A 27,951-nucleotide genomic window follows, 5' to 3' on the forward strand; every position below is an offset into this window, starting at 1 on the left:
CTGCGCACTGCTTCCACTGCGGGTGGCTGTCAGCAGTTCTGCGCGGACGGTCGGCCGGTGGTCAGTGCCACCCGCAGTGACTCGAACGCGCCGTGGCATTGCAGCATCGCTACACGTCTACTGTGAAAGACTACTCAGGCACAGCGCGTCGCACTTCTTCCTGTTTGCCACACCTCCACGGTAAGCGAAAACAACTTCCTACGAAAGTCTTTAATTATTTTCTTGTGCAGAGCTGTTAATATGATTTCCTGTATCACAAGGAATGCTTGTACACCAGAAAAACGGATAGCATTCCTCTATGCTGCTGACCCGTGCTGCTCACCCGAAATACGCGGGTTCGATCCCAGCCGCGGCGGACGCATTTCGATGGGGGCGGAATGCTGAGACCCGTGTACTGTGCGACGTCAGTGCGCGTTAAAGAACCCCAGTTGGTAAAAATTACACGAGCCGTCCACTGCGACGTCTCTCATAGCCTGAGTCGCTTTGGGACGTTAAACCACATAAACCAAATTTTGTTGTCCAGCGCGTAGTATGATCAGTGCATGCCGGAGCAGGAGACGGAGATTCTCTTTACTGCCTCGTTTCGCTTCTTTCTGAGTCGCCTTCTGCAGGAGTGTGCTCTAGAGATATCGCCATGTAATAATGTAGCAATAGTTTATACGTTGAAGCTCGTATATATTGTCACGTAGCGTATTGTCTACAACAATAGCCGCCGAGCGGCTATTGTTGTAGACGCGGCATTATGTATATATATTTTTTGCAGTTCGTTCTTATTTGTGTGTGTGTCCATCAGAGAAGAGCGCGGTTTCACAGTATCCCTCTGCGGTAACCAATCGCATCTTTTGGCTAAGCAGTGGGCGAATACTCTCCTGGAGTCAGCAATCAGGGCTATTAGTGAGTAAGCACTAATCCGATCGGTAGCAGCAACCCGAGCAAAATAGTCCGTTGTCTGCTCCCTTGCCTGCTCGTAGTAGGCCTAGCGCGAGCTCTCCTTCCCGCGGCATAGTCCGCTCTTCGCCGTCTTCTACGTAGCACAAATCCTTGCTTTCGCACTCATTCCAATGTGCTAAACACTCACGAGGGTGTTCTTCCGGGCTAGCTGGTTAACAGCGTAAACACAGGATAAAGAGTGGAACGTACAACACAGGCGCTGACATAAAAACTAGGTCAGCGCCTGTGATGTACGTCCCTCTCTTTGTCCTGTGTTTGCGCTGTTTCCTTTTAAGCAGTACTAAACATTCTCTGTAGATTATAGTCCCGAAGACTGTGGTAACGATCCTAACACGTTTATAGAAAATATGCTGCTGCTTTTTCGTGCTCAGTGAGAGAACAACCCCGCGAGCCGCCCCTATCACTTGCAAGATTAGACAGCAGGGGAGAAATCAGCGGCAGAAGCTTCATTTTACGTAGCGGGCGGAAACAACCCTTGTTAACTGTCCGACCTGATTGGCGCGATGGCAATGCAAGGGGACAACACCTCTCCTTCGCTTTAAAGAACGCAGCGGCTTTTCCTCTTCAAAGGATCTCTTCCAGCTAATGGTGTGGACCGATTCTCATGACCCTGTTATTGTGAAAAAGCAGGGAGTGTTAGATGAATGGGGATAATCCCTTCTCTCTGTGGTCGGGGATAGACACGTCTCTCCATTGTGACGCCACTTACTGCATTGTCAAGCTAGTAGGGTCTTGAGAATCGGCCGACGCCGTTGGATAGAGGGGGATCATTTGACGGTGTAAAGCCGTCGCGTTCTTCAGTTGTGTCCGACTATAGCTTTAGCTGCAGTGCCATAGAAAACTGACCTCTACCCGGTGCGACTGATCTGCGCGATGATTCACGTAGAATCGATAGCAACAGTCGGGTTACCTGTGCTAAGCGACAACGGGCGTTGCAAGGCCCGCGTCTCTTAACTGGGATGTTATCATTCATGAGTTATCAACGGTCCCATTTCGTTGGCTATTCTGACAACTTGTGAGCTCTTTCCGATGGCCGCACTTGATTAGCTTCCGGAGATTGCACGTGCACAGCTTGCCGTCGTCATGCCATTTAGTTCTGGTGTTATTCAGCACCAACGGGGTCAAGCATACACGCCGCCTGAGGAGGCTAAAGAGGGGAGCGTTGGCTTTGGAGAGGCAGCCGGCCCGCCCTCCGGCGCCAGCCTGCCTCCCGACCATAGGGGACAAGCAGAGTATGGCTCCTGCGTTTTATTTATTATGGGGGGAGGAATGAAAACGTTCCTGCTTCCACCAGGTTCCAGGGATTCGAGGTCGTCGCCACACGGCACTGTCTTTCACCGCCGTCGCTTGTCTGGCGCGTTGACTGAGAGCCCCATTGGAGGCCAACAGAGAGCGACAGGGCACAACACGTGACCAACCAACTCATCTGTACATAATTTTACAGGACTGGACTTTTGGTTGGTTCGGGCAAAACTGTTTGAATTGAACAGCACACGTCATACGAGTGATTTACCTAAGATTTTAAACAATTTTTAAAAATAAGCTTTTTTAGTTGAAAAAGTGCTTTTTACGGCATATCATTGTCAGCAGTGTAGTACGCACGTATACAGCTTAGACGTGCTAACTCAAGCAAAATCTGAAAACAGAAACGCTCAAAACAGATTCTCGGAATGTGATTACACTGAAATCTAGTCGTCACTGCGCATATTTTTCAGCGGATGGTTTTATTTTCGATGTTTCACTGGCGCGCGCCAAGCGCTTCCGTCCGGCGCGAGGCGAAGAGCGTGACGCCATGGCACCCCCTTTGCATTCCCGCGGCGACAAATATGGCGGCGCCCTCCGATGAATGAAGCCTTGCTTCGGACTGGATTCGTCGTTGTAACTGCCTTCTTCAGCGCGTTCAGTGGCCATAAATGGGCAACCGGTCTTTCGCTTCGTCTCCTGTCACCCATAAGAAAACGTACGAGTAATAAATTTGCTTTATTTTTTATTTACAGTGACGATTCTGCCCCCTTTAGGCTTAACAGGAGCGTCGGTTTGTTGACAACAATGAGTAAAGCAGAAATTTGGGCAACTTGGTACATATTCATTTTTGAAACAGCGCAACAAGACGGGACGTGGAAACAGAGGGGTAAAGACACACAGGCGCTGACTAACAACTGGGTTTATTGAAAAAAAACACACAAATATATACCGTATTTTCCGGGGTATAAGACGCACCCTTGTATAAGTCGCACCTGCCATATATGCAAGCTGTCACTGAAAAAGTTCGTATATAAGACGCACCCGTGTATAAGACGCACCCAAGTTTACCCAGTTAGGCTAGTGAGCCTTAATTAAACACGCTTGTGCGACTATCGCGAAATGCAACGTACCTGTGAGCAATTCTTAAGCATCGCTAAGTGATCGAAAAAGGCAACACTCACGCCATACCCGTCCACGTTTTAGCAAAAAAAGAAAAAACGATACAGCTCCCCACATGTCCATAACATTTTATTTCTACTTGAAACCTTCGAAGTCTTCATCTTCAGATGCGCTATCAAAAGGTTCACCCATTTCTGGAAGCAACTCGGCTGAAACATGCACTACGTACACGGAGCAAAAAAAGTTGCAAAGGGTGACTAAAAAAGAACGCCGGCTTGTCTTGACAATGGCGAGAAGCGCGATTGTCACCATCTTTTGGCGCTTCTCATTACTTTTGCTTGGGGACTCCGAAACAGCCGCGCGTTTGTGATCCCGGAAGTCGTCATCCCCGCCGTTTCATGATAAAGATCACCTAGAATGTCGCGCATGGCGGTCCCGGTATTGAAGTAATAACCGTGTTACAACCGCGTTATTGGTAGTGATATTTTTTAGGTGAAAAAAGCTTGAGCATGAGCCGGAGTAATCGATGAACTCGCAAAAAAAGATTAAAAATTCGCATATAAGACGCATTCTGTATAGGACGCGCCAGCAAGATTTTCGAAAAAAAGCCGCGTCTTATACACCGTAAAATACGGTAGACAGAGTTAGGAAATATTAATCGCCACTATAGTCGACTCATGCCACATGGGACGCCAGATACCCAATCTAACCTTCGGAAAGGGCGACCGATGGGCAACTAATGCACGTTGCGCCCTTCTCACGTATAAGAAAAGCTTCAATAACTTCTCGCGCCATCTTATCACTATGGCGGAACACGATTCTTATAGTCGGGGGTACATTTGCATTTCTTGCAAAGAAATGCACATTTAGCGAGAGGGTCTCCTTCTGAATTTCTTTTTTCGTAATCTTTTTCATGTTTACATTTGCACTTTCTGCATTGGACCGCCACGCGTGACAGGGGGTCTTTTTTTCTGGTGTACTCATGTTCCATGAGTCGCTTGTTGATGCATCTTCCTGTTTGGCCAATATATGTGGCGCCACACGAGAAGGGAATTTGGTACACTACCCCTACCTCGCAAGGTACATAAGGGGAAACATGGCGCACTTGGCAAGCCCTTTTGTTTCCCTCCTGTCTCTGGCTTACCTGTTTGCACATCCTGCCTAAATTCTGCGGGGCAGAAAACACGTCGTCAAAGCCATATCTGCCTGCAACTTTTTTGAGCCCATGGGACATGCTGTGCGCATATGGAACCATTGCCGGTCTTTTATTTTTATTTCCTGGTTTTTATTTCCTGGTTGATTTCCTGGCTGAAAGTGGGCTCGCGTTGATGACGGCTGATAAGGAGGGTTGCTTTGTGGTCCTTCCGGCAGGTACCTATGCGGATAAAGCTTCAGAAGCCCTGCGGAGAAACTTCAAGGAAGTTGACTTCAGTGGTTCTAAGGTGAAATGGTGGGCGGTCGAACTTTTGAGACACCACAATTTGAGCAAGCTGGCAGACGCAGCCAATAAGTCGCCAGGTCTGAAGCTCGAAGTTTTTTTTACCATTAAGACCCACAAGCCGGACCACCCTTTCCGTTCCATTGTCTTTGAACGGGGGATCTGGCAGCATGTGGTTTCAGGATATCTTCAAAGGCAACTGGAGGCGCTGGCCCTGCCGGACCCATTCGTGATTCCGAATTCGGATGTGCTGGTGGAGCACCTTAAGCTGGATAACCCTGGGATCTGCACGTTCTTCAGCGTTGACGTAGTGGACCTTTATTATTCATTGCCACACGGAGAGCTCATGAGGACTGTTAAAATGTGCATCACACAGGACAATGACGAAAGTGCATTCATTGAAAAATGTGGTGTGTCTGTTGATAGTTTTTTAGAAATCTTGTCGTTCTACCTGTCGGCAACAGTTGTTGAGTGGGAGGGCGAGTAATTTGTGCAAGCATCCGGGGTATGCATTGGTTCCAGGGTTGCACCTGTTTTGGCTAACATTTTTTTTAGTTCTGTGGGCAGGGCGATTGAGCAAGCTTCGAAGGAGTTAGGGGTGCGTATTTTTCGTTATGTTTTCGACTATTTGGTGTTTACCCCGCCAAGCAGCCTGTCTAGAATGATAGTCGATGTTCTTAAGGTGTTTAATGAGTACGGGCGTGGGCTAAAGTTTACAAGGAACCCACGAACAAGGAACTGCAGTGTCTAGATTTTGTTTTGTTTTCCCGAGACAAGCACGTGTGCTGGTGTTATCGGCCAAGATCGGCTAAGCCCCTGTTAAACTTCCGGCCAGGTCATTCCAAGCTTATAAAAGAAGGCATTATCTTGTCTTGCCTGCAATCTTCACTCGAGAAGTCCTGCCATGAAATGATTGGGGAGAGCACTGCAGCCCAATCAAACAGATTATGCGCGAATGGCTATCCGGCCCACCTGATTTCAAGGGCAGCGGAGAAATTGCTTAGGAAGGTGAAGTATGGGGCTCGGCCGAGTGCAAGAAATGAAAATAAAAATAAAAGAACGGCAATGGTTTCATATGCGCACAGCATGTCCCATGGGCTCAAAAAAGTTGCAGGCAGATATGGCGTTGACGTCGTGTTTTCTTCCCCGAAGAAATTAGGCAGGATGTGCAAACAGGTAAGCCACAGGCACGAGGGCAACAAAAGGGCTTGTCAGGTGCGCCATGTTTCCCCTTATGTACCTTGCGAGGTAGGGGAGGTATACCAAATTTCCCTTCTCGTGTGGCGCCACATATATTGGCCAAACAGGAAGATGCATCAACAAGCGACTCATGGAACATGAGTACACCAGAAAAAAAGACCCTCTGTCACAAGTGGCGGTCCACTGCAGAAATTGCAAATGTAAACATGAAAAAGATTACGAAAAAAGAAAATTAGAAGGAGACCCTCTCGCTAAATGTGCACTTCGTTGCAAGAAATGCAAATGTACCCCCGACTATAAGAACACCAGCATCGTGCTCCGCCATAGTGATAAGATGACGCGACAAGTTATTGAAGCTTTTCTTATACGTGAGAAGGGCGCAACGTGCATTAGTTGTCCATCGGTCGCCCTTTCCGAAGGGGAGATTGGGTATCTGGCGTCCCATGTGGCATGAGTCGACTGTAGTGGCTATTAATCTTTCCTAACTCTGTCTATGTATTTGTGTGTTTTTTTCAATAAACCCAGTTGTTAGTCAGCGCCTGTGTGTCTTTACCCCTCAGTTTCCACGTCCCGTCTTTGTTGCGCTGTTTCAAAAATGAATTGACAACAATGGTTAACCTCCTAATCACCAGATGGCGCCAGTAGTCTGAACATCGTCGGACATCTGTTTTAATGGTGAGAATGTTAGAAATGGCGTAAGGTCCTGAAAAAATAGCTGCATTTAGCATGCGTAAGCGTTTATACGGTTATGGTATGTAAACAGCATCGATTAACATCTTTACATATTTGTGTACGCTGTGAGCAGACGGCAGACAGACGACGAGCGGACGACGCAAAACTAAAAACTGGAAAAGCCGCAAGTAGCGATGGCAATCGTGCTTCTGCAGGAACAGTGGGCGCCACTGATCTCCACTAGGCGAGCTGGATGGCGCATCTGGCGCCCGAAAGTGAAGCCACCGGAAGTAAGCGGCCTCGTCCCGGAAGTCAGCCTTTGGCAGTGCATGAAATGGGACCTCAGCACGGTTTTTCAGTTCCAGTTTTGTTTTCCCACTTAGCATTTCGTCTTTTCGTCGTTCTCGTATCTTTACATAACACTCCCTGCCTCCCTGTTGCGCCGTCAACTGAGCGAGGAGACAAGCGAAGTCTTCGGGAAAGTCGTTTCAAAAATAAGGGCTCATTGCATCGTAATGGGGCGACACTAGCAGACGACAGGACGTCGCTACACGCAGCAAGTATGGAGCCTCGTCTACTCGGCTCGGTGTTGTCTCGTTTGCCTAGCTTCGCCAACTCTGCTGTTTACTGTGATACTTCTTCCCTCGCTCAAGGCCAAGTTATGCTATCAATGGGGGATAAATATAAGAAAAAATAGGTGGAAACCTTCACCAGGCAGCTTACTTTGCAGCGATCATTTTACCGAATTATATTTAGACCGAACCGGAGCGAGGGCAAGGCTAGTATCTTGTGAGGTGTCGACGGTGTTCGGTTGGTTCACATTAGCGGCTCCAAAAGGTATGGTACTGCTTTTCCGACGGAGCGTGTCATGTACTGTTTTGTATTGGAGCAAGTTAAGCCTGAATGTGCTTTAATTCGTGGTGCTTGGTGCAGTTGACTTCTAACAGCGGTTCTCACGCGCACTGCAGCATTCGTATTTCCTGTCAGAAGCGAAAATTTGGTTTTAAGATGGCCTAGCCTCATCGTCATTCCACTACTTCTCCGTTACGCTCGGAAGACAAGAACCAGGCAAGAACCTAGTGTTTAATGCACGTACCCCTTTGCCGAGGCAGGGTGAGACGTGCATAACAACAGACATTACACGAGAACAACGCAAAAAAACTGAGACGAAAGGGCGAAAGACGCGCCTTTTTGCATTGAAATAGACAGCAAACACCCGACTTCCGGGACAAGCCGTCCAACTTCCGGTGGCTTCACTCGCGCTCGTCTCGGTAAGCGGGAATGCGGCATCCAGCCACCTAGTGGAGATCAGTGGTGGGCTCGCGGGTGTCATGACGTCTAGTCGCAGCTTCCGCAGACGGCTGCTAGGTGCAACGATACGCCAATAAATCGCGAAAGAAAATACTTGTTTTCCGCTTTTTTCGCTAACATGCTTGTCGCATTTATCAATTTTAGCAGTCAAGCTCTTGTTTACATCTAAAAGAACAGCTCGAAATGTTTGGTTCAGTAATCCTTTAACTAATGTTGAATAGTTAACTTTTTAACTGTTACTGTTAGGCTCCTAATGATTGAGCGACGTGAAGCCCATCGTAAGTAATATCCATAAGAGTTTCTGCAATTTCGAAAATTCGATCACCCTCGACGCTATGGACGAAGAAATTTTGGCTACTTCGACGAGTTACGGGCACTAGAGAAGCTGCTTTACCTGCAAGCTCCTCGAAAGTGTGTTGATTTTGGCGCGATGTAGAAAAAATTTGTTCGGCCACAGCGCCGAGGGTAGCCAAGTTATCGAAATGTTAACATCTCATGGATATTACTAAGAGCTACACGCCTCTCATTAATTAAGGAGCCTAACTATAATAGTTAAAAAGATAACTATTCAATATTAGTTGACCAGCCTGCTAGATAGCACATCTTAGTTGTATTCTGATGTACTACACCGCTGACAATGGTATGCCGAAAAAAGCGCTGTTCTAATTGAAAAAAGCCTATTTTTAAAAATTGTGCAAATTGTTTGGTGGAACACCCTGTATACATTTCACAAATAAGGCCACAGCTTTGTGTTGTCACCGCACTTGTTCACGAACGTTAGAGGCGTGTAGGCAGCGCCGCTTCAGACAGAAAAAAAAGCACGCAGTTACTAATTTGAAAATAATAGCAGTTACACAGCAACGAATAAATGTAATTTAAGGGGCGGCACGAACTTTTTACCCAACCACAAGGCGCGGAAAAATATTGCGACAGCAATGAAAGAAGACTGAACGGACGATTTGCAAGGGACGATAACCTCCGTCACTCTCTGCATGAATTCTTCGACAGAAACCACATCGAATGCATTGTAAATCTATAGGTCCACTAATACGATGCATAACCATGCCAGAAATGCAACAAACGCGACGACTTGAGCGCCGCGTATCCCTTGCTGGGATTGGAAATGTCAAAACTGGGGCGGCAGTTCCGTGTTCCCGTGTAGACACCTAGCCTTGGTGCCATTTTTTATTTTCTAAAGGACGCAAAAGACACTACTCTAGATGAATCACGATGTGGTATTGGCCTAGAACCGCTAAATAATTTATGATCGAATTTTTCTGTCATGCTAGCTGTTTCGGCTTCAACAGCCTAACGATGGCTGTGATGTCTAAGAGTGGTTATACGTCGCATGAGGCATTGAGAAACGTCGATATAATAGCTGCTTCATCATTTTAATTCGCTACAGTGCAGAAACCAGCCTTCCTCAAGAGCCGGAGAAGGCAATGACGGTAGAAGCAGCGATTATGTTGCAGTTTTTCGTGCCTCAAGTGACCTCTAAGCGCACTTTACTTCACAGTCATCGGTCGGCGGCGGCAGGATTCGCTAGCATTTTCGCTGGCGTGCGAAACGGGCTTTACGCATAGTTACAACCAAGAAAACATGCACCCAAAAGTTAGGTGTCTATACCCCTTTAAGCATTACTTTAACATACAGCCCGTGCAACTGAACAAACACGGATATTTTTGACTCGGTGAATGCTTACAGGGGCAGAGAAGACGAGAATTCACATTGCTTTCAGCTGATTGGCTTGTTATCGCTCGTAGTATGAGCCTTCCTACCCCAGCGGCAGGAGGGACGACATTTCAGTTTCATCGGGTGTACCGCTGCAAGCAACCATGAGCTGCAACATCTAGGGGTGCGCGAATATTCGACATCTTCGAGTATCGCATCGAATATCCTCCTGTTTGATAGGCTTAACAAAGCATATAATATATGTTCAAAATTATTCGAAACGAATCAAATGTGTTCTCAAATTTTTGAATAGTTTAAAAAATCGCAGTGGTTTAGCTCTGGTTAAACCTGGTTGCGTTGCGAAAGCAACGGCTGCCTGGCTACGCTTAGGATTCGCTTGTGGTTAGGCGTTTAGGCTAAGATCTATTCTTTATACACGAAGAAGGCCCATAGTTAGGCATTGCTTACAGCTTTATTTACTCCAAAGAACACGCTTCGATGGTCAGTAAAGTAGTGTGTGTCTACTACGCACAACTGGCCTTCTGGCGATGCACGGCGGCGGCAGCTTCTGCGGTTGCTAGGTGACGGGGCTGAAGGTCATTCGTGGAGTCGCCGCCACGGCGAAAGTGCGGCCACACCGAAGAGGTGAAACGGTGGGCGTAGTGTTGCTTTCGCGACAGTAATAGACACGCGGTTCTAATGGGGCACTCAGTATTTTTCTTGGACGGGGCTTTCGAAAGCCAGGCCCACTATGACGTCACACAGTATGCTACCACGATTGGTGCACGCGTGCAGCACCGCGACGCAATCTATTGTTGACGCATGTTCAGACGTACGGCCTCCTTCCAGGGCAGAGCGACGCGGCAGATAAGGTAGACGACGTTCAATTTCTCATTTTACCCCGCCGAATCCGAAGGCGGACCTGGAGCTTCTGAGACAGTCACGGAAGGGAAGCGCGCATAACTGGCTCTCTGGGTCAGCGGACACCTCCATCGGGTTTTCAGCTACGAGGCGGTAGTGACAGAGAGATGTCCACAGCATGCGTTGGCGTTGGCAACGTTGTGGGGGAAACGCGGATCTGGAGCAGTTGGCGACAGGCGTCCATTGGGTAAATGGCGTTGGCGTTAACAACAATGTACACTCAGTTGATTTTGAGCAAAACGAAAGGCGCATAACTGGCTGTCAGGGCCAGTGGACGCCTCAATCGCGCATTCAGGTACGTGGCGGTGGTGTTCACCTGCAAACAACTGCGCTTTCATGCACTATTTCGGGCTTAGCATTGCTAAAACGCTAGCCATTTTTTTAATAGTTCGTACTGGTCAGTAACTAGCACTAATGGTCCAAAGACATTTAGCGTGAAGTCTACTAGTCGTAAACTCTGCAAAGATAAGTAGCAGTATTAGTGACGGAAGGCGTATACCTCTGAGACTAACTCCAATTCTGGCATTTCCCACGACGCACTCGCTCGGTGGAGGCACGAAAGAGCTGTAATCTCTTTCCTTTTGGCTTATCGGGGTTTGACGTCCCAAAGCGAATCAGGCTATGAGGGATGCCGTAGTGAATTAAGGGCTCCGGAAATTCCGACCACCTGGGGTGGGGTTCTTTCGTGCGCGCGAAGACAATCACGCAATTAAGTAGATAGGTAAAATTAATACGACAGAATAGCAGAGATCAACCAAAAATTCGTTGGAGGCACTTAATTATCTCTTAAGCGCGGGATGGCGAAAACCGTTTGCGACTCACTGCACTGGTTTGAATTTGCCGAGCTTGAATTCATTTCATGACACGGGAGAAGAGCGTGGCGAGAGAAAGCGGTGACGTCACGTTGCGCATGCGCAGCGCGTCGGCAGTTGTTGCTTGGCGGCGGATCACGCTGCTCCGACGTCTTTTCGTCTGATTTGACGTCATCATCCACTTTCCCTTGTTTCTTTAGCAATTTTTACCGAAATTCTAAATCTTCCGGTGATCTTAAGTACTAATTACGTTTAAGTAAACATTTTTCAATCCTATTTGACACAAATCCGGTGTTTTTCCGCCCATTCTGTGAAAATTTTCACTATGCTGTTACGGCTTTCGGTGGATGTGACGTCACACCATTCACGTCGCTATATCGACGTCCGCGCTGTATCGACGCATTTCCTTTTCTTTTTTTCGCTATAATTGCCTGCAACCAATTCACTAATCACTCTGCAGTCATCAAACTTAGCGTCGGGGTTACGCTTTTTCCACTCTGTCTGAGAGAGAGAGAGAGACTAATGAAATACAGAGAATTTAGCCGGCGTTTAAAAATCGCTGGCATGCTACTCTGCGTAGGGAGGGGAATTTGGGAGATAAAGACAGAAGGAGAGCAGTGTGGAAGATGCTACCATTCGTTTCCTCCTATCCTGGCTAGTTGCCGCGTTATTCGTGGAAGACAGCGTTACACCGGACGTGACCACGGCCGCGAGTATGAGCCATAAAAGGCTTTCGCCTTAATATACAGAGTGGGGCTTTTTGGATCCATTTCCGATTAGCAGCGCAACTGCTCGAAACACTGGAAGAAGCGACACGCTTTCAGCGTTGTGTAAATGTTGCTTCTCCCATGTTTTTGTGCTTGGTGCTTTTCGCCATGACTTTTTGTTTTGGTTACAGTTAGTGCGCTATTGTAATAGCGCCACTAGCGATTCCTGGCGCTTTTTTTTAGTATTGCCGTAGCGTGCCCGTTTCAAGCTTCATTACGCTCCAGGGCTCCAGAAATTTCGACCACCTGGGTTTCCTTAACGTGCACTGGCATCGCGCAGTACACAGGCGTCTAGAAATTCGCCTCCATCGAAATTCGACCGCCGTGGCCGGGACCGAACCGTCATCTTTCGGGTCAGCAGCCGAGCGCCATAACTACTGATCCACCGCGGCAGCAAAAAAAAAACGGTGCCGTTGTGGAGAGCTCGGGAATAATTTCGGCCACCTGGAGATCATTAACGTGCTATGAAATCGCACAGCACACGGGCGCATTTTTGCATTTCACCTCCATCAAATCGCGGCGGCTGTGTTGCTGGGTTTGAACCCGGGTGCTCGGCTCAGCAGTCGAGCATGCTCACCACTGAACCAGGTCTTCATTTTTGCTATTGAAATGTGCTCCATGAGGGCATTAGTAAACGTTTATGGTATAATCACGCTAATTTTCATAACTTTTAATAATACCCTCTCGGCGCTCTAATTAACGAGTGTTTCTATTTCCTAGTCGCTGCCGGAGCACCCAGCTCAACTGTAGGAAGCTAGCTCAGCCTGCTTTTCTTTAATGCGTTAGCTTTAAAACAGTGCTGCGAGCAAAAACCCGTCTGTCTGCTTGTGCACGGTGTCATTGCAAGAGGAGAGCAGGCGGCGCGCGCACGGTAGAGCAACGTGAGCCGACCGACAACTTGCGGGGCTGCATTGCAGCGTGCTGCAATGCAGCCCCGGAAGTTGTCGGTCGGCTCACGTTGCTCTTCCGTGACGTTCGGCGCTCGGCCACAGATGGACACGTGTCGCGCGTTTCAAGAGTCGCATTGTGTTTTGTGCGCTGTAAAACTATTGCTACCGCCTCGCTGTTGCATGAATCATATTGATCGCACTTCGTTCTCTTTAATTAGGTGAAATTGCAATGAAACATGGGTATGTTGCAGTAGTGTAGCCGGAGCAGAGGGGTCAGTGGTGGGAAAGGGAGACGGGGCCTACATGCGCACTAGCCCAGGGCCCCCATTTTTCTTTATCCGGCCCTGATCCGTACTGCACAAAGGGGAGGCAGGACGATGTATACTCATAAAAAAAGGTAGTAGTAGTTGCTAACTTCGGGGTAGTAACTGGTTGTCACATATGTTACTACCCCGTTAGTAACTGCAGTTAGTGACGGGAAGGTTAGTGAGAGTTACTAACCCACTGAGTTAGTAACGGCTGCTACTTGCAGTTAGTAACGGGAAGCTAGTAGTATTTACTAGGAAAATGAATAGAACCTCGCATATGTTGCTAGATTCATCGTCCGGTGTGCTGGCGTGGCATGTCAAGTGTATGCGTACTCGAAAAATAAAAAAAGCCTTATAGTCAATTTAACTAATTCCCGAATCCAGACAGAGCTATCAGAGCGTGCTGGCCGTAAATCACACACTTAGGGTTAAGCTTATCGCGCATTACTTGTACAAATTATGCGAGGTGATGGCATCAACAGTCTTACCGTGCGCACACAAAGGTTCAGAATGCAGGAAAAGCACAAATCAGAAAGAGTCACAACCGCGCACTGCGCGTGCGCATGTAGCCTTTCTCAGTCTTATATACTCCGTAAATAAGACTCTCATTTACGTGCTATAGTGGTTCTTCCCGGTTGAGCTAAGATAACAGTGTTAATTATGACGTTGGGATTGTAGAAACTGCCTAGTCGGCCAAAACCATATGCCCATGCAGAAATGTTTAATTACAAAACCAATTTATTGGCACGACAGTCTGTGTCAGTTATATTATTTGACTTTATTTTAGGGTTTAAGAAACGGTTACTAACTGGGTAGTAACTAGCGACCATAATTAGTAAAAAGGTAACGAAGGCTACTTTTACTAAGTATACCTTGAAGAGGTAAATAGCTGATAAAAAGTAGTAAAACCAAGTCAGAGCTAGTAACTGCTGTACTTACTACCTTTTTACTACATTTTGACTAACTTTTTTTTAAGAGTGTAAGGCGTGGGGCCTCCCGGCGGCCCCTGTGTGAGATAGGAGACATGTTTCTTGGGATGAGGGCCAGACGGAGGTTCGATGGGACAACACATGCCGCCAGCGCTAGCGCTACGAAACCTCAGGACGAGGGGAACATGTTTATGTGCTTGAGCGTGGCATCCGGCGGCTTTCAAGCCGTACCTCTGTCATGTCGTGAAGCACGTCACATGGCACGTAAGAACGGATCCTTGCAATAGGTATTTAACGTGGCAGCGTTCGGGATCTTGTTCAGCGGAAACTCCGGTGTCGCTGCCGTGTCGAAAAAAGCAGGTGGTCTACCCAGGTTCCGTGACCTTGTGACATTATCACAACCTGCCCGCCGGAGTGTGAGGACACTGCAAACCGTGCCAGGGTGCAGTTGAGTTAATTCATTGGTAGCGAGAGGTTCTTCGTTCGGGAACAGCTCCCCAAGGTCTCACAAGCCCCACCGAGGTTGTGTTCGAAATAGCCGTTTAGCAGGGCAGTGGCGCACCGCTTACCCGCTGCACCATTGCGTCAGGAGCGGTATGAGGACTTTCCGCGAACTATGAATATAAAGTAGAGAACGACCCATTCCGCATATATGGGCACGTTGGCAGAACCTAGGCGAAGGATTGTAAGCATAGGGTTAGCGTTATGTGATGTGATATGATCCAAGAATACATGTCCGTGCCTGCAAGTGACACGCAAAGGGGACCTCATGCCGCTGAAGGGACCTAACCCTTAAGGTGGAACTTAAGTGTCCTGAAGTTTTCTTTTTCGTTTCTTCTGTGGATAGATAAATGGTTTCCACGTGACGTAAGCAATTACATGCCTGTACTGCAGAGATAGCTTCGAGCCGACAGGGTAGGGTCAAGAGGCGTTAAGTGGGCAAAGAAAACTCTTGTGACAAGTTTAAGATTGTTATGCATACAGGTTTCCAGGCAACACTACACACCCATGAGGACATTGTGGGTCACGCTCATTCAAATCATGTGAATGCAAGAGTCCAGATTCCGATTCAGGTTTATTTCAATAACACTTGGTTACCGAGGAGCCGAACAAAAAGGCAAAAAAAAGTTCCTTGACGAAGCGTCCGCCCCTTTTACACTCTACCACTGAGCAGTGGGCATTTCACTTGCGATGCGCTACAACGGCGATGCAGCCGCGTTGCTATAAAGCATGCGTGATGCGTCTTTTACATTCATGATGCTCCGCACTCCTCATGCCGCCACCCTTTGCGTTATCAGTACGTCATGGTAGAAACAGCGCTGACACAACTCTCCACCCTTCTCAGATAAGCAGGAACCGTGTCGCGTCATTCGCGTTACGCCAATCACCTTACATCCATCCCGCAATGCTTTCCCTGCAGGCCGGTTGCCGCCGTGCTGGCGCTACACGATACCCAAGCGGAAGCGCTCAGATGAAAGCGCTCCCGTCCAAAGAGGCCAAGAGGAGGTACCGGGGCCCAAAAAGGTACCTGTGGCCGAAGAGGTTTACGTTCCTGTAGCGGTGCAAGTTCCCAACGTCGAGATTCCAGCAGGCGCCGAGATTCCAGCAGGCGCCGAGATTCCAGCAGGCGCCGAGATTCCAGCAGGCGCCGAGATTCCAGCAGGCGCCGAGATTCCAGCAGGCGCCGAGATTCCAGCAGGCGCCGAGATTCCAGCAGGCGCCGAGATTCCAGCAGGCGCCGAGATTCCAGCAGGCGCCGAGATTCCAGCAGGCGCCGAGATTCCAGCAGGCGCCGAGATTCCAGCAGGCGCCGAGATTCCAGCAGGCGCCGAGATTCCAGCAGGCGCCGAGATTCCAGCAGGCGCCGAGATTCCAGCAGGCGCCGAGATTCCAGCAGGCGCCGAGATGCCAGCAGGCGCCGAGATTCCAGCAGGCGCCGAGATGCCAGCAGGCGCCGAGATGCCAGCAGGCGCCGAGATGCCAGCAGGCGCCGAGATGCCAGCAGGCGCCGAGATGCCAGCAGGCGCCGAGATGCCAGCAGGCGCCGAGATGCCAGCAGGCGCCGAGATGCCAGCAGGCGCCGAGATGCCAGCAGGCGCCGAGATGCCAGCAGGCGCCGAGATGCCAGCAGGCGCCGAGATGCCAGCAGGCGCAGAGATGCCAGCAGGCGCAGAGATGCCAGCAGGCGCAGAGATGCCAGCAGGCGCAGAGATGCCAGCAGGCGCAGAGATGCCAGCAGGCGCAGATATGCCAGCAGGCGCAGATATGCCAGCAGGCGCAGAGATGCCAGCAGGCGCAGAGATGCCAGCAGGCGCAGAGATGCCAGCAGGCGCCGATATGCCAGCAGGCGCCGAGATGCCAGCAGGCGCAGAGATGCCAGCAGGCGCAGAGATGCCAGCTGGCGCAGAGATGCCAGCAGGCGCAGAGATGCCAGCAGGCGCAGAGATGCCAGCAGGCGCCGAGATGCCAGCAGGCGCCGAGATGCCAGCAGGCGCCGAGATGCCAGCAGGCGCCGAGATGCCAGCAGGCGCCGAGATGCCAGCAGGCGCCGAGATGCCAGCAGGCGCCGAGATGCCAGCAGGCGCCGAGATGCCAGCAGGCGCCGAGATGCCAGCAGGCGCCGAGATGCCAGCAGGCGCCGAGGTGTGCGAAAACGTGCAGAAGCCCGAAGGCTTTGAGGTGCCCATGGCATGGTCGCTGCCATTGGATAAGATGGGCGGAGTCTGGAGCCCGTATGGTTTAAGAGTCGACTACCGTCGACCTTGCACGAGCCGGGAAGGCCATCTGTGCCACGTCGTAAAGGATTTGAAAGCCTGGAACCGCTTCTTCTGGCTCTTCAATCTGGAGCTACGAGAGGACGCTGTCTCACAACTCAGCCTTGTTCCACCGAGTGACGGCACGAGTGTGAAGCACTTGAACGTGGTGGAAAAGAGGCACCAGGTCGCGGCACTCTTGTGCCATCTGCTCACTTAACACCGCAGCGTTGCACAGGTCATCATCAACGAAATCTTCGATGACCATGAAAACATGATGTGCGACGCAATTTGGAATAACCTGACGTTGAAGCGGCTGTCCTTGGAGTTGACGTCACCGAGTTCTGCTCTCCCTGGCTTCCTTACAGCAGCTGTACTCTCCTTACCACCGCTGGACTCGCTCGAGCTGGGCGTGGACAAGCATGGGCACTTGCTTCGCGACCTTGCGCCTCTGGTCGAGAAATCTGCTTGCTTGAAGACCCTCGCAGCTGTGGATGCTTTTAAGGCCCACGTGACCGCGAGCACCTTCATATCAGGGCTGTTCCTTTCAATCTCGTCATGGATTCTCAGCGGCGGCAGTCCACGCTACGGCCCAGGCAACACGCATATTAGCCTTGGCACGTACCTGAAGCTGAGTACATCCCTGAGAACGGTGTTGATAACCGTTCTGTTCTAAGCAGCAGACAGACGCTTCGGTGGCAGCAACGCAAAAAGCTCTTTATTCAAGGCAGCAGCGTCCTTTTTAGGTAACGCTGCATGCCGGTCAGGCACACGTCATTTCTGGTACAATGTTATCAGACCGACTGGCTGATGCAGAACATTCCTTCCTCCTTAATCAAATCTACACGCGTTTCTTTCCGCGGTGATAACTGGATGCTTGATAGCGATCAGGAGGCCGTCTTGTTCGATTACTTCTTCGCAAATGAGCCTCTTCGGGTGTAGCCATGGTTGATGCGGTGGAACTCGAAGGCTGCGCTGCCATGTGTTTTGCCTCAGGCTGCGATGCCGATTCCTCATATGAAGTGGCGCCATCTAAGCGAACATCCTCAAGCTTGTCCTCAGTGGGACCACTAATCAGGGAGCCAGCAGGTGAATCTTTTTCCGATGGAGCTGATGGCAAGTCTCGCGGAACAGCGGCACTTGGAGTGGACTCAGGATGCGCTTCTTTTGCGACGTCCGGATGAAGTGATGACTTTGCACCCGATATCCTCAAGTGGTCGATATGCACAAAACGAAACTGGTCACCGACTTTGACTACAAACGTAGAGTCGCTTACCCGTTGCATTACGACCGCTTCCTCCCATGACAGGGTTTCCCCTCTGGTAATCTTGACGAGAACTGCACCACCGGCTTCCATCTCCGGGTCCCTCCCTCGGCCCTCGTTGCGATGAGTGGCGTCTCTGGCTTGGCGGCTGCGCATGTGCTGCACAAAACTTGGCTTCAGGAGCGAAAGCTTCACTCGGGGTTGTCGTTTCAGGAACAGCTCAGCCGGCGTTCTTCCTGTTACGGAGTTCGGGGTGTTCCTGTAAGCAAGCAAGAAGTCGTTAAGTCGTTGATTCAGAGTTCTGTTCAGCCCTGTTAGGTTATCGTGCAGCACTTGCTTGAGTAGAGTGGCCTTTGTCGTCTGAACTATCCTTTCTGCTGCCCCGTTCGATGAAGCGTGGTAGGGTGGCGTACGCGTGTGGCGAATCCCGTGAGAAGAGGTGAAATTGGAGAACTCCTGCGCAGTAAACTGAGGTCCATTATAACTGATCAGTTACTCCGGGTAGCCATACGCTGCAAATATCTCCTTGAGACAGTCGATTGTTTTCGACGTTGTCGTAGTGCGGAGGCATTTTACTTCTATCCACTTTGAGTAAGAGTCTACTAGAAGGAACAAGTTCGAGCCATCCTTCATGGCGAAATCGACATGGACTCTCAGCCAAACACGAGTTCGATAAGCCCATGGATGCAATGGCCCTGATTCCTTCGCAGGCATGGTCGTTTGGCACACTGTACATTGACGGACAGTGTCTTCAATGTTCATGTCAATGAACGGCCACCAAACAAACTACCTAGCAAGCATTTTCATTCTTCGCATTCCAGGGTGTTCTTCGTGTAGAAATGTTAATACTGCTTCTCGAAGTTCGTCCGGAATGATCACTCACTGGCCCCACGTGATGCAGCCTTGCTCATACGATAGTTCGTTTCGACGAACGTAAAAGGGCTGAAATTTATCATCCTGGTGCGCGGGCCAGCCAGATAAGGTGAGCTGCACGACTTTGGAAAGAAGGCAATCCCTTTTAGTCGCAGCAGCAACCTGGCTCGCAGTGAGAGGCGTTGACTCAATCACTGCAAGACATTCTTCAGTGTCGTCTTTATGCTTGACCAGAAGTGGAAGCCTTGAAAGAGCGTCGGCAACTTCCATGCTTTTGCCGTTCCTGTAGCGCAGTGTGTACTGATAAGCTGCTAAGGTGATAGCCCAACGCTGAATCCTAGCTGCAGCCAAAGAAGGAATTGGTTTATCTGATGCTAAGATCCCCAACAGTAGTTGGTGGTCTGTATACAGCATGACTTTGCGCCCGTACATGTATCTATTAAACCTGCTCGGACCAAAAATTAATGCTAGGGCTTCCTTTTCGCCTTGCGCATAGTTGCGCTCCGCTGCACTCAATATTCTGGAGGCAAATGAAATGGGTCTTTCCGAACCATCAGGCATGACGTGAAAAATTACTGCCCCAAGACTGTAGGCCGACGCGTCGCAGCTTAAAGGCCGTTCTACGATCGTTTTTTGGGTGGATCCGCCAGCTAGCGGACCGCTCGCTTTCAGCTTCCGCCCGGGCGTGGGGCGGAATGGTGTTGTACGATCACTTTGCTGCCGGCGGACGAGACGGATGGTCCGAAAGTTCCGATTGGCGTTCCCGGGACTGCCGCCAGTCTAATCGCGTGCGGCGGTACAGGCATGTGTTTGTAGCGAAACACGCAGATATCTTGCGCCAGAAATTACCCGTATTAATTGCGGCGTATTCAAGACAATATCCGTTGCGTCAACGTTTATTTTGCTGCGGGATTTTCGTCGAAGGTAGACTCGTGGCCGGCTCTGATTCGGGCTATACAGTAACTCCTAATTCGGGCTGGGACGGCACGGATCTCGGTTCAGACGACCCTGACGGCCGCGAAACAATTCGCGACAAAACTTTGCAAGATCGAAGGCGATGTCTGCTCATCTGAAGCGATGCCGTCGGAAACGATGCGTGTTTGGATCATTTCTACCCAAGAGACAGAAAAACGCGTCACATCGCAATCGAGTACTCCTCGTTCGACGATACGTTCTCACAACGACCCGTGATTCCTCCCCCAAAATAACAAAATGCTGCCTGCTGTGAAAGTTACGCTGCCCCGACGATTTCACAACGACGACGCGATTCTTACTGCGAATTTTCGATCGGGCCAGGCTGCAGTATAGGCTGCTAACAACCATCGGTAATTACAATCGCTATAATCACATTTTTCTAAATAGTTAAGATTACATACTTAAAAATTTTTAGTCAGTTAGTCAAAATAGCACACTGCATTGCTGACAGAGAAAAAAAATAATCGCACTTCCAGCCTTTCCCAAGCATTTTGTACAGTCACTGTAATATGTAAACGGCCTTCTCCTTCGCTCCCTATATTATTGTTGCAAAAGACATGATTACCTATTCAATATATAAAGTGTGTGTGTGTGTCTGAATTGTGCATGCATTTAAAATTCACAATTTAGCACAACACTGCTTTCAAACACAAATGCTAATGGACAAGAGAAATTGTGTTTCCAGTTGATTAGAACAGGTAAAATCAGTTGCAATTAAAGCAATTCTGCCTTTCACAGAACAGTGACAATGCAACAATAGTGATTTATTTTTGTCATGTTTTTCAGGCCATTAATAAAGCCAAAATAGAAATAGCACTATGTGGCTACAAAGGAGCTTAGACGCGCATCACTGGGCTAAAAGTGCATGGCTTTTTTCTGCCCAGTGACAGCGGGCCATCAAGTTGTGGTTTAGCATTCCTTCTTGAGCTCATACTGCAGTTGCACAAGCCAGAATGCAGTGTTGAAAACAAGCATGGGAAGTTCTGCTGAAGGCCATGTCATTGTTGCCATGTACAAAACAAGCTGGCATATACTCTGTGCAACTCCAAAGCATTCTCAAATGTTGTTGTGAATACAAAAACAAAGTGAGCGCCTTTGTATTGCACAAAAGTCTGTACATGCCATTATCATTAATATATATATAATGAGATTTCGGAGTCAGTAAACTAGATTACAGGTAGAGTAAATGCAAGAACCAATTTGAAGGGCTTACATGGCCATGGCTCCCTGCTTAGGCTGAGAAAGAATGCTTGTATATTCAGGGAAACAGGGTACGATGGCCATATGATCGGGTTATCTCGAGAAAACACTAACATCTCTAGCAGAATTTGTAACATTGGATTTCCAGTAAGGGAACTATGATGTGCAATAAAATGAAATTACCAATAAGCCGTTTAAGTATGGGACAGGTATATATGTATATGTCCTCTGATACAGCCTTCAAGCAATGTCTAAAGTTATTTTCACTGATCAATAAAATGTAGAATGGCTGAATGCAGTGATGACCAGCTCCCAAGGTAGCCAGCAAAAGTGAGCATTGCAAACTGTTAACTGATCTCCATACCACTTAACATATGCTGAATTTTAGAGTGCTGTTACTTGCTGACTATCAACATGTTCAGCAAAATATACCTATATCACTGCCAGTCTGCTTTCAAAGAAAGAAATTAACTGAGGCATTGACAGGCAACAGGAATTGTGAAAACACCAATATGACTTCCGAAGAGAAACAGAAAAGCAGTGATAGCTTTTGTCGTTTCTGGCATCTCTATCCTGCAACTTGAAGTTGACGGCTTTTGTGTTTATGATGAACCAGCAGCCCTGTTAACACTGTCCTGAATATATGAAAGCACATGCAGAAGTATGCACTTGCAGCATTCTCAATGAGCCACGTTATGAAGTCGATGTCTTGCTTACCTGAAGATACGATAAGAGAGAAGCGCCAAGGAAAGACTGACACAGATAGGCACAGTAATGCATGCTTCTTTTCAGTGCATGAGTTTAGCTGGCTAGACCTGGCTTGTGCAGTGAGCAAGTTAGCCTAAATGCCACTGTATACCGTCCGACAAAACTATTATGTAAATCTGCCCTAATATTACTTGAAATAGATTGTGCGGAAAGCTCTTACGCATAAGATAGTATTGTATTGGTTTGCTGAGCTGAAGAAGCAGGTAAGCACCTCATTAGAACTTATTTTATTTATTATTATTTATTTAGGAATACTGCAGACTCCTTCTGGAGTCCAAGCAGGAGTGGGAAACACATGAATAATACCAAAAAAAATACATGAATAATACCAAAAATACTAAATGAAGTCAAAGAAAAAAGTCATACATTCAAACTTTTCAACGCAGCAATGAATTCCACTTCGTCAGGAGAATCGACAACATTCTGAGGCAGCTTATTCCAGTCGGACACAGTAGTAGGAAAATAGGAATATTTAAATGAATCGATGCAAGCCTGGTATTCTTTTAAGATTTTCCCGTGGTTAGACCGTGTGTTAGCTCGAGGTGCAGGGGTAAGGTAGAGAGTCTCGTTTATTTTTGTCTTATTATTGTACAGGAGGTACAAGAACTTAAGGCTGTATTCTGTGCGTCTGGATTTGAGGGTCTGAAGATCCAAGAGATTAATCATCTGTGTTACGCTATCTGTTCGTCTGTAGCGGTTGCAAATAAAACGGACGGCCATTCTCTGTACCTTTTCCAACTTATCTATATTTGTTTTGGTGCAGGGGTCCCATATGCATGACGCATACTCCAAAATCGGTCTAACCAGGGATTTGTATGCAGTGAGCTTCACCTGTGTTGGGGCTGTCGCCAATTTTCTTCGAATCCCCCATAAGGCCTTACGTGCGGTACAACATATGTTGTCAATATGTTTGTTCCAGGTTAAAGTTGATGTTATTGTGACTCCTAGATATTTTACAGCTGATACTTCGTTAATTACATGCCCGCCAATATTGTATGTGTGAGCTAATGTTTGCTTCTTGTTTGAGACACGAAGAACAGAGCATTTTTTTATGTTCAGAGCCATTTCCCACTTTTCGCACCAGGTGTAAATATTGCCAAGATTCGCGTTCAGGAGTTCTTGATCGTGTGGTGACCTGACCGTTGTGTACACAACACAATCGTCCGCAAAAAGTTTAACTACTATTCCAGGGTCTATCTCGGTAACAATATCATTGATATAAATAAGGAACAAAACCGGGCCCAGGACAGACCCCTGGGGTACACCTGATGTCACTGGAAGGCTATCTGAAGAACTATTATTTACGTTAACATACTGTGCGCGGTTGTCAAGTTAGGCTTTTATAAAGTCAATAAGTATTCTGTTTATTCCAAAGTTATAAAGCTTTTGTATCAGTTTATTGTGTGGCACCCTATCAAACGCCTTGGCAAAGTCCAGGAACACTGCATCGATTTGACCTCTGTCATTAATTGCAAGAAAAAAGTCATGGCAGGTAGTAATTAACTGTGTGATGGTGGAGAGCCCGCGCCGAAACCCATGCTGGGCATCTGACAATAAGCGGTTTTCTTCCAAATATTGAACTAGTTCTCTGCAAATTATGTGTTCCAATAGCTTCCAACTAACTGAAGTTAAGGAAATGGGGCGGTAATTCGATACCGTTGTACGATCACTGGATTTGAAAATAGGGACAACACGCGCGTTTTTCCAGTCGGCAGGCAGTGCTGAGCTTGACAACGAAGCAGTAAAGATTGCATGCAAGTAGTGCGATATCCACTCTGCGTAACGGTGCAGAAATGCTGTAGGAATATTGTCTGGCCCCACTGCTTTTTTCACGTCCAAGTTTAAGAGTAAATTAAAAATACCTTCTCGAGTCACAACTACGTCGCGCATTGTCGACTGGAACTCCTCGGGTTTATTATACCTAAACAGTATTTATTATACCACAGGTATAACAGGTTTATAGACAGGTTTATTATACCTAAACAGTACTAAATGACAATACTTGAGTGGTGAGCTAACATGATACGCCAAGTAGAAACTTGATGAGTTTGTAATTTACTAACAAGAAGTAATTAACCATTAGCATCCAAGTACAGCCATACCACTACAAAGGAAAGCTTTCTGGCTTTCTTTGTAGCCTTATGGCTTCACTTGAGTTGATGCTAATGATTTATTACTCCCTTATCACAAATCTTCCCCTTGGGGGATTTACCTAACTCAGTGGATGAACATCATCATTTACTGCATGGATTTCTGCAGTGACTAGCTCAAAGAAGAAGAGGTTAGTAAGCCCTGTGAGTTGGAATGCCATTTCAGCCTTTTGTGGCAGAAACAAAAATGAATCTTGAAATGCAGTGGCATGAGCTAACTGAGGCACAACACTGCTTGTGCGATTAGCGCAGAAGGAACCATGACTCAGAAGAGATTAGTTGGTTATGTGACAATAAACAGTTTAAAAAAATCTGCAGTTTCTGCACGACATGCAGAAATTTGAAGATTCACTTTTAGTGCTCTTACACTGGAGCTTCAAAAATAGTCTGAAAGAATAAAACAAGCGCCTCAGGTCTGAACTCATGCCATAATTCCAGTTAAGTTAGATTTTGTGGCATGTGCCATTCGAATACACAAGCTGATGTCACACAGGGGATTTGAACGCAAGCAACTTGGAAGATGGTGATACTAAGGACACGTCGAGTGTAAATATCATGGGTTGTGGGTGAGTGTATGAGGATTATTAGGTATTTGAACCAGTATACAGTGAATATACCTTTATCGGAAGGCCTTATAAGTTGGCAAAATGTAATGCTGACAATAAAAAAACAATATTAGTGCATTCTTGGTAACATTAGCAAACAGGCCAATCCAGGGCATGCTAAATGTTGTTTTGGAGAGCTGAAATGCTGGTATTGATTGCAATATAGCAGGCCCCATATAGCTGTCAGTGAAGGCATGTGAAAAAACACTGAAGGGACGGTAATAATGCAAGTAATAAAAAGCTGAGGCCCAAAGGAGCGCTTCAGGGGACGTTCGAGATTGCAGGAAAAGGCAGGATGCACAAGAATTGGCAAGGGAAATCTGCTCAATGCTGGCTGTTTAAGCTTAGATCCAGTTTAGAGCTAATGGATGCAAGTTAAAGCACGAGAAAACCAGCCTTACATATATAAGGGATTCTCATGCTTTTTCAAAGCAAAGAACGAAAGCATCATAGGGGGATGTTGCAGTCAAGGTGCACGTCCTGAAGAACAAGAAAAAGTTGGCTATTGCAGAAATGTTTTCGAAAAGCTTGCTGATGTGGATGAAAAAACTTAATGGGCCAAAGCAATCTAGCAGGGTCAAGAGTATGAAATGTGTTTGGTAATTTGCAGCACATGCCAATAACACAAATAGGGCCATAGGTGCTGGGTGACGAATGGATAGAAACAGAGGGGCCAGGCTATAATAAGGCAGGAAGCTATCTGCACAGCGTGCACTAGATTTGCCTGCACAACCTGCTTCCTCTCCCGTTGTTGCTTTCTGTAAATTTCACAGAACTTGATGATAGCGTACTGTGGCGTGCACCGGTGGCAAGTTGGCATGTCGAAACTGTGCTAAGGGACGACGACAGAGCAAGAATTGCTACCCTGTGCAGTGATGTTGTTACCGTGGTCTTTGTTCCTAGAGTAGCTTTACCAGTTCCACAGGGCTTATTCTGCAGTCTGCAAGTAATCATGTCTGTAGCAAGCAGTAACAGGCAAATGAAGGTAGCAGATAGACATGCAAGTGCATTGACAAAATCTTCTCAAGACTTCAAGAATGGCGTGTTAAACAAATTGCTGTGGCTGACCCAGGAAGCGCTTCTGAACAACTGCTTAACACCAATAGAGCCCATTTCGCGCGCAGCTCTGACAATAGCATTGTGAACACATCCAGTTTCGTACCACTGATCTCCCAATCGAAAGTGACCATGAGCAAAATCACCAACAAACACTGGCATTGCCAATGAGGCGCTTCAAGACCACTGCATTTTTCTGACTGCAGTGGGAACCAACATCCCACTTCAACTTAATATTGCCAAGCATTTGCCAACATTGACTTAACACTGCTAAGAAAAAAGATAAAAAAGCAATGGCAACGGTTTTCTCATTTTTTTTGTTTGTCATCAAAAGTCGTTATGCCCAACTTGCTCTGTGGACAGTTTTGATTGCATAAGCTGCTGCCACACTTTTTTTTTCTGCACTACATCAGTTGAAATGCTGATGAGAAACAGACTTATGAGTTGGCACATATTAGAGATTTGTACACTGTCAACCAGCCGTGATTTAAAAGCGGCAATGATTCTAGTTTGTAATCGCGTAATACCATGTTCTTACAACCTAAACCGAAATGGCTAGAGGAAGTGTTCAGTCACCCATTCATCACGCCGTTATATTTATTGCAGGCAAATGTGCGCACAGCCGGCAGGAAATAAAAAGAAATGACGCTCCCGAAGGTACATTTGCACTGCACCGATGTTTTCACACAGGTTACACAGTTCTTCCGGCGAGTCGTAACCCGAGCACCCATCATCACAAAATGTATTGAATGGAGCACCAAGGCGCAGAAGGATGGCGACATCGCTGTTGTCGCCGCAGAAAACAGTCCGACGGCCGTGCACCCAAGCTCGCGTCACGTCGCACACATGACAATTCTCAAGCACAGTGCCAACACGAATCGCGATCAAAATGGTAATGAATGCGTAGCAGAAAACGTCATGTGCACGCTTCGGTCGCGATCACTGCAACCATCGCAACGAATGAACCAAGCCGGATCTCCGGTTGCACTATCCCCAGAGATGTAAAAAGCTTTTGAGGCTGGTTAGTTCGAAATTATGGAATCATTATAAAAACAGCACACCCCCCCCCCCAGACAAAACTGTGCAAATGCTCGTAGTGTCTGCCATGTTTCTGGTCGTCTCTTCATTGCTCACAGAATAAATTTCTGCAATGTTGTTTTCATGCTCTGTTCACGCTGTCGGGTGCTGCTACTAGCAGTCTTTCTCAACTCACCCTCCAGCTCAGGTTTCGGTGGTTGACGACGCGCGTCCTTGCCAAAACCTCTTTGTAATCTACATTATTGTACACCAAGTCTCAGCTGTTAAATAATGATGATTTGATGTTTGCCTCCTCTGCAGAAGTTCATGTCCAAGAGGGGTTTTCTGCTGTCGGCTCTTGCCAACAAGAACCTGATTCACAGCATGCCGAAGCCATGCAAGCCAACACAGAGCACAACTGCATCGAGAAGCTCCGAATTTCTGATTTTCTTTCCACAAATGTTATACTCAAAACATTAACTGGAATTTCAGGGCACAAACTTCCTGACAGTATAGGATAGTCGCACTGTCAAAGCATGTGGGGATGAGAACAAAATGGAAGCTTCAACAACAGACTGGATCTTGCTTATGTTTCTTGCCTTGAAACATGCCCTGTCATTTTCATGCCTTGCTACATTATTTAAATGCAGCGGAGCATCAGTGCACAGGTATTTTGCGCACACACTTCCTCTAATAGCTGCAGTATTGGAGCCAGCCATTGAGTGGCCATCTAAAAAGGAAGTGCTCGACAACATGCCTGTGCACTTCAAGCTGTATACAAGGACGTGTGGTGTAGTAGACTCCACTAAAATTTCTCCTGAGAGGTCAGCGTGTGTTACATGCCATTTACTGACGTATTCGCAGTACAAATCGACTCATACAATAATATTTCTCGTTTGTGTTATTCCTCGAGGGACTATTACCTTCACAAGCAAAGCATCTGGTGGCCATGCCTCTGATTAGGCTATAACTGCACAGTCACCCTGCTGAAAAAAAGTTCATGCAATATCCTCATATATAATTCATCATAGAATATCATACTATCTGTATGATATA

The 27,951-nt window shown here is 47.5% G+C and overlaps 1 pseudogene across 1 annotated transcript; it reads left to right on the top strand.

Moving 5' to 3' along the window:
- LOC149327146 (uncharacterized) lies at positions 1-27,897 on the top strand (annotated as a pseudogene). Its single transcript, XR_016286190.1, has 2 exons — positions 1-180; positions 27,217-27,897. The product of XR_016286190.1 is annotated as an uncharacterized LOC149327146 (transcript).
- Positions 27,898-27,951: the final 54 nt, after the last annotated feature.

The sequence above is a fragment of the Amblyomma mixtum genome, chromosome 10 (genome assembly GCF_055824585.1).
Source record: "Amblyomma mixtum isolate Tamu chromosome 10, ASM5582458v1, whole genome shotgun sequence".
In the NCBI taxonomy this organism is placed as follows: domain Eukaryota; kingdom Metazoa; phylum Arthropoda; class Arachnida; order Ixodida; family Ixodidae; genus Amblyomma; species Amblyomma mixtum.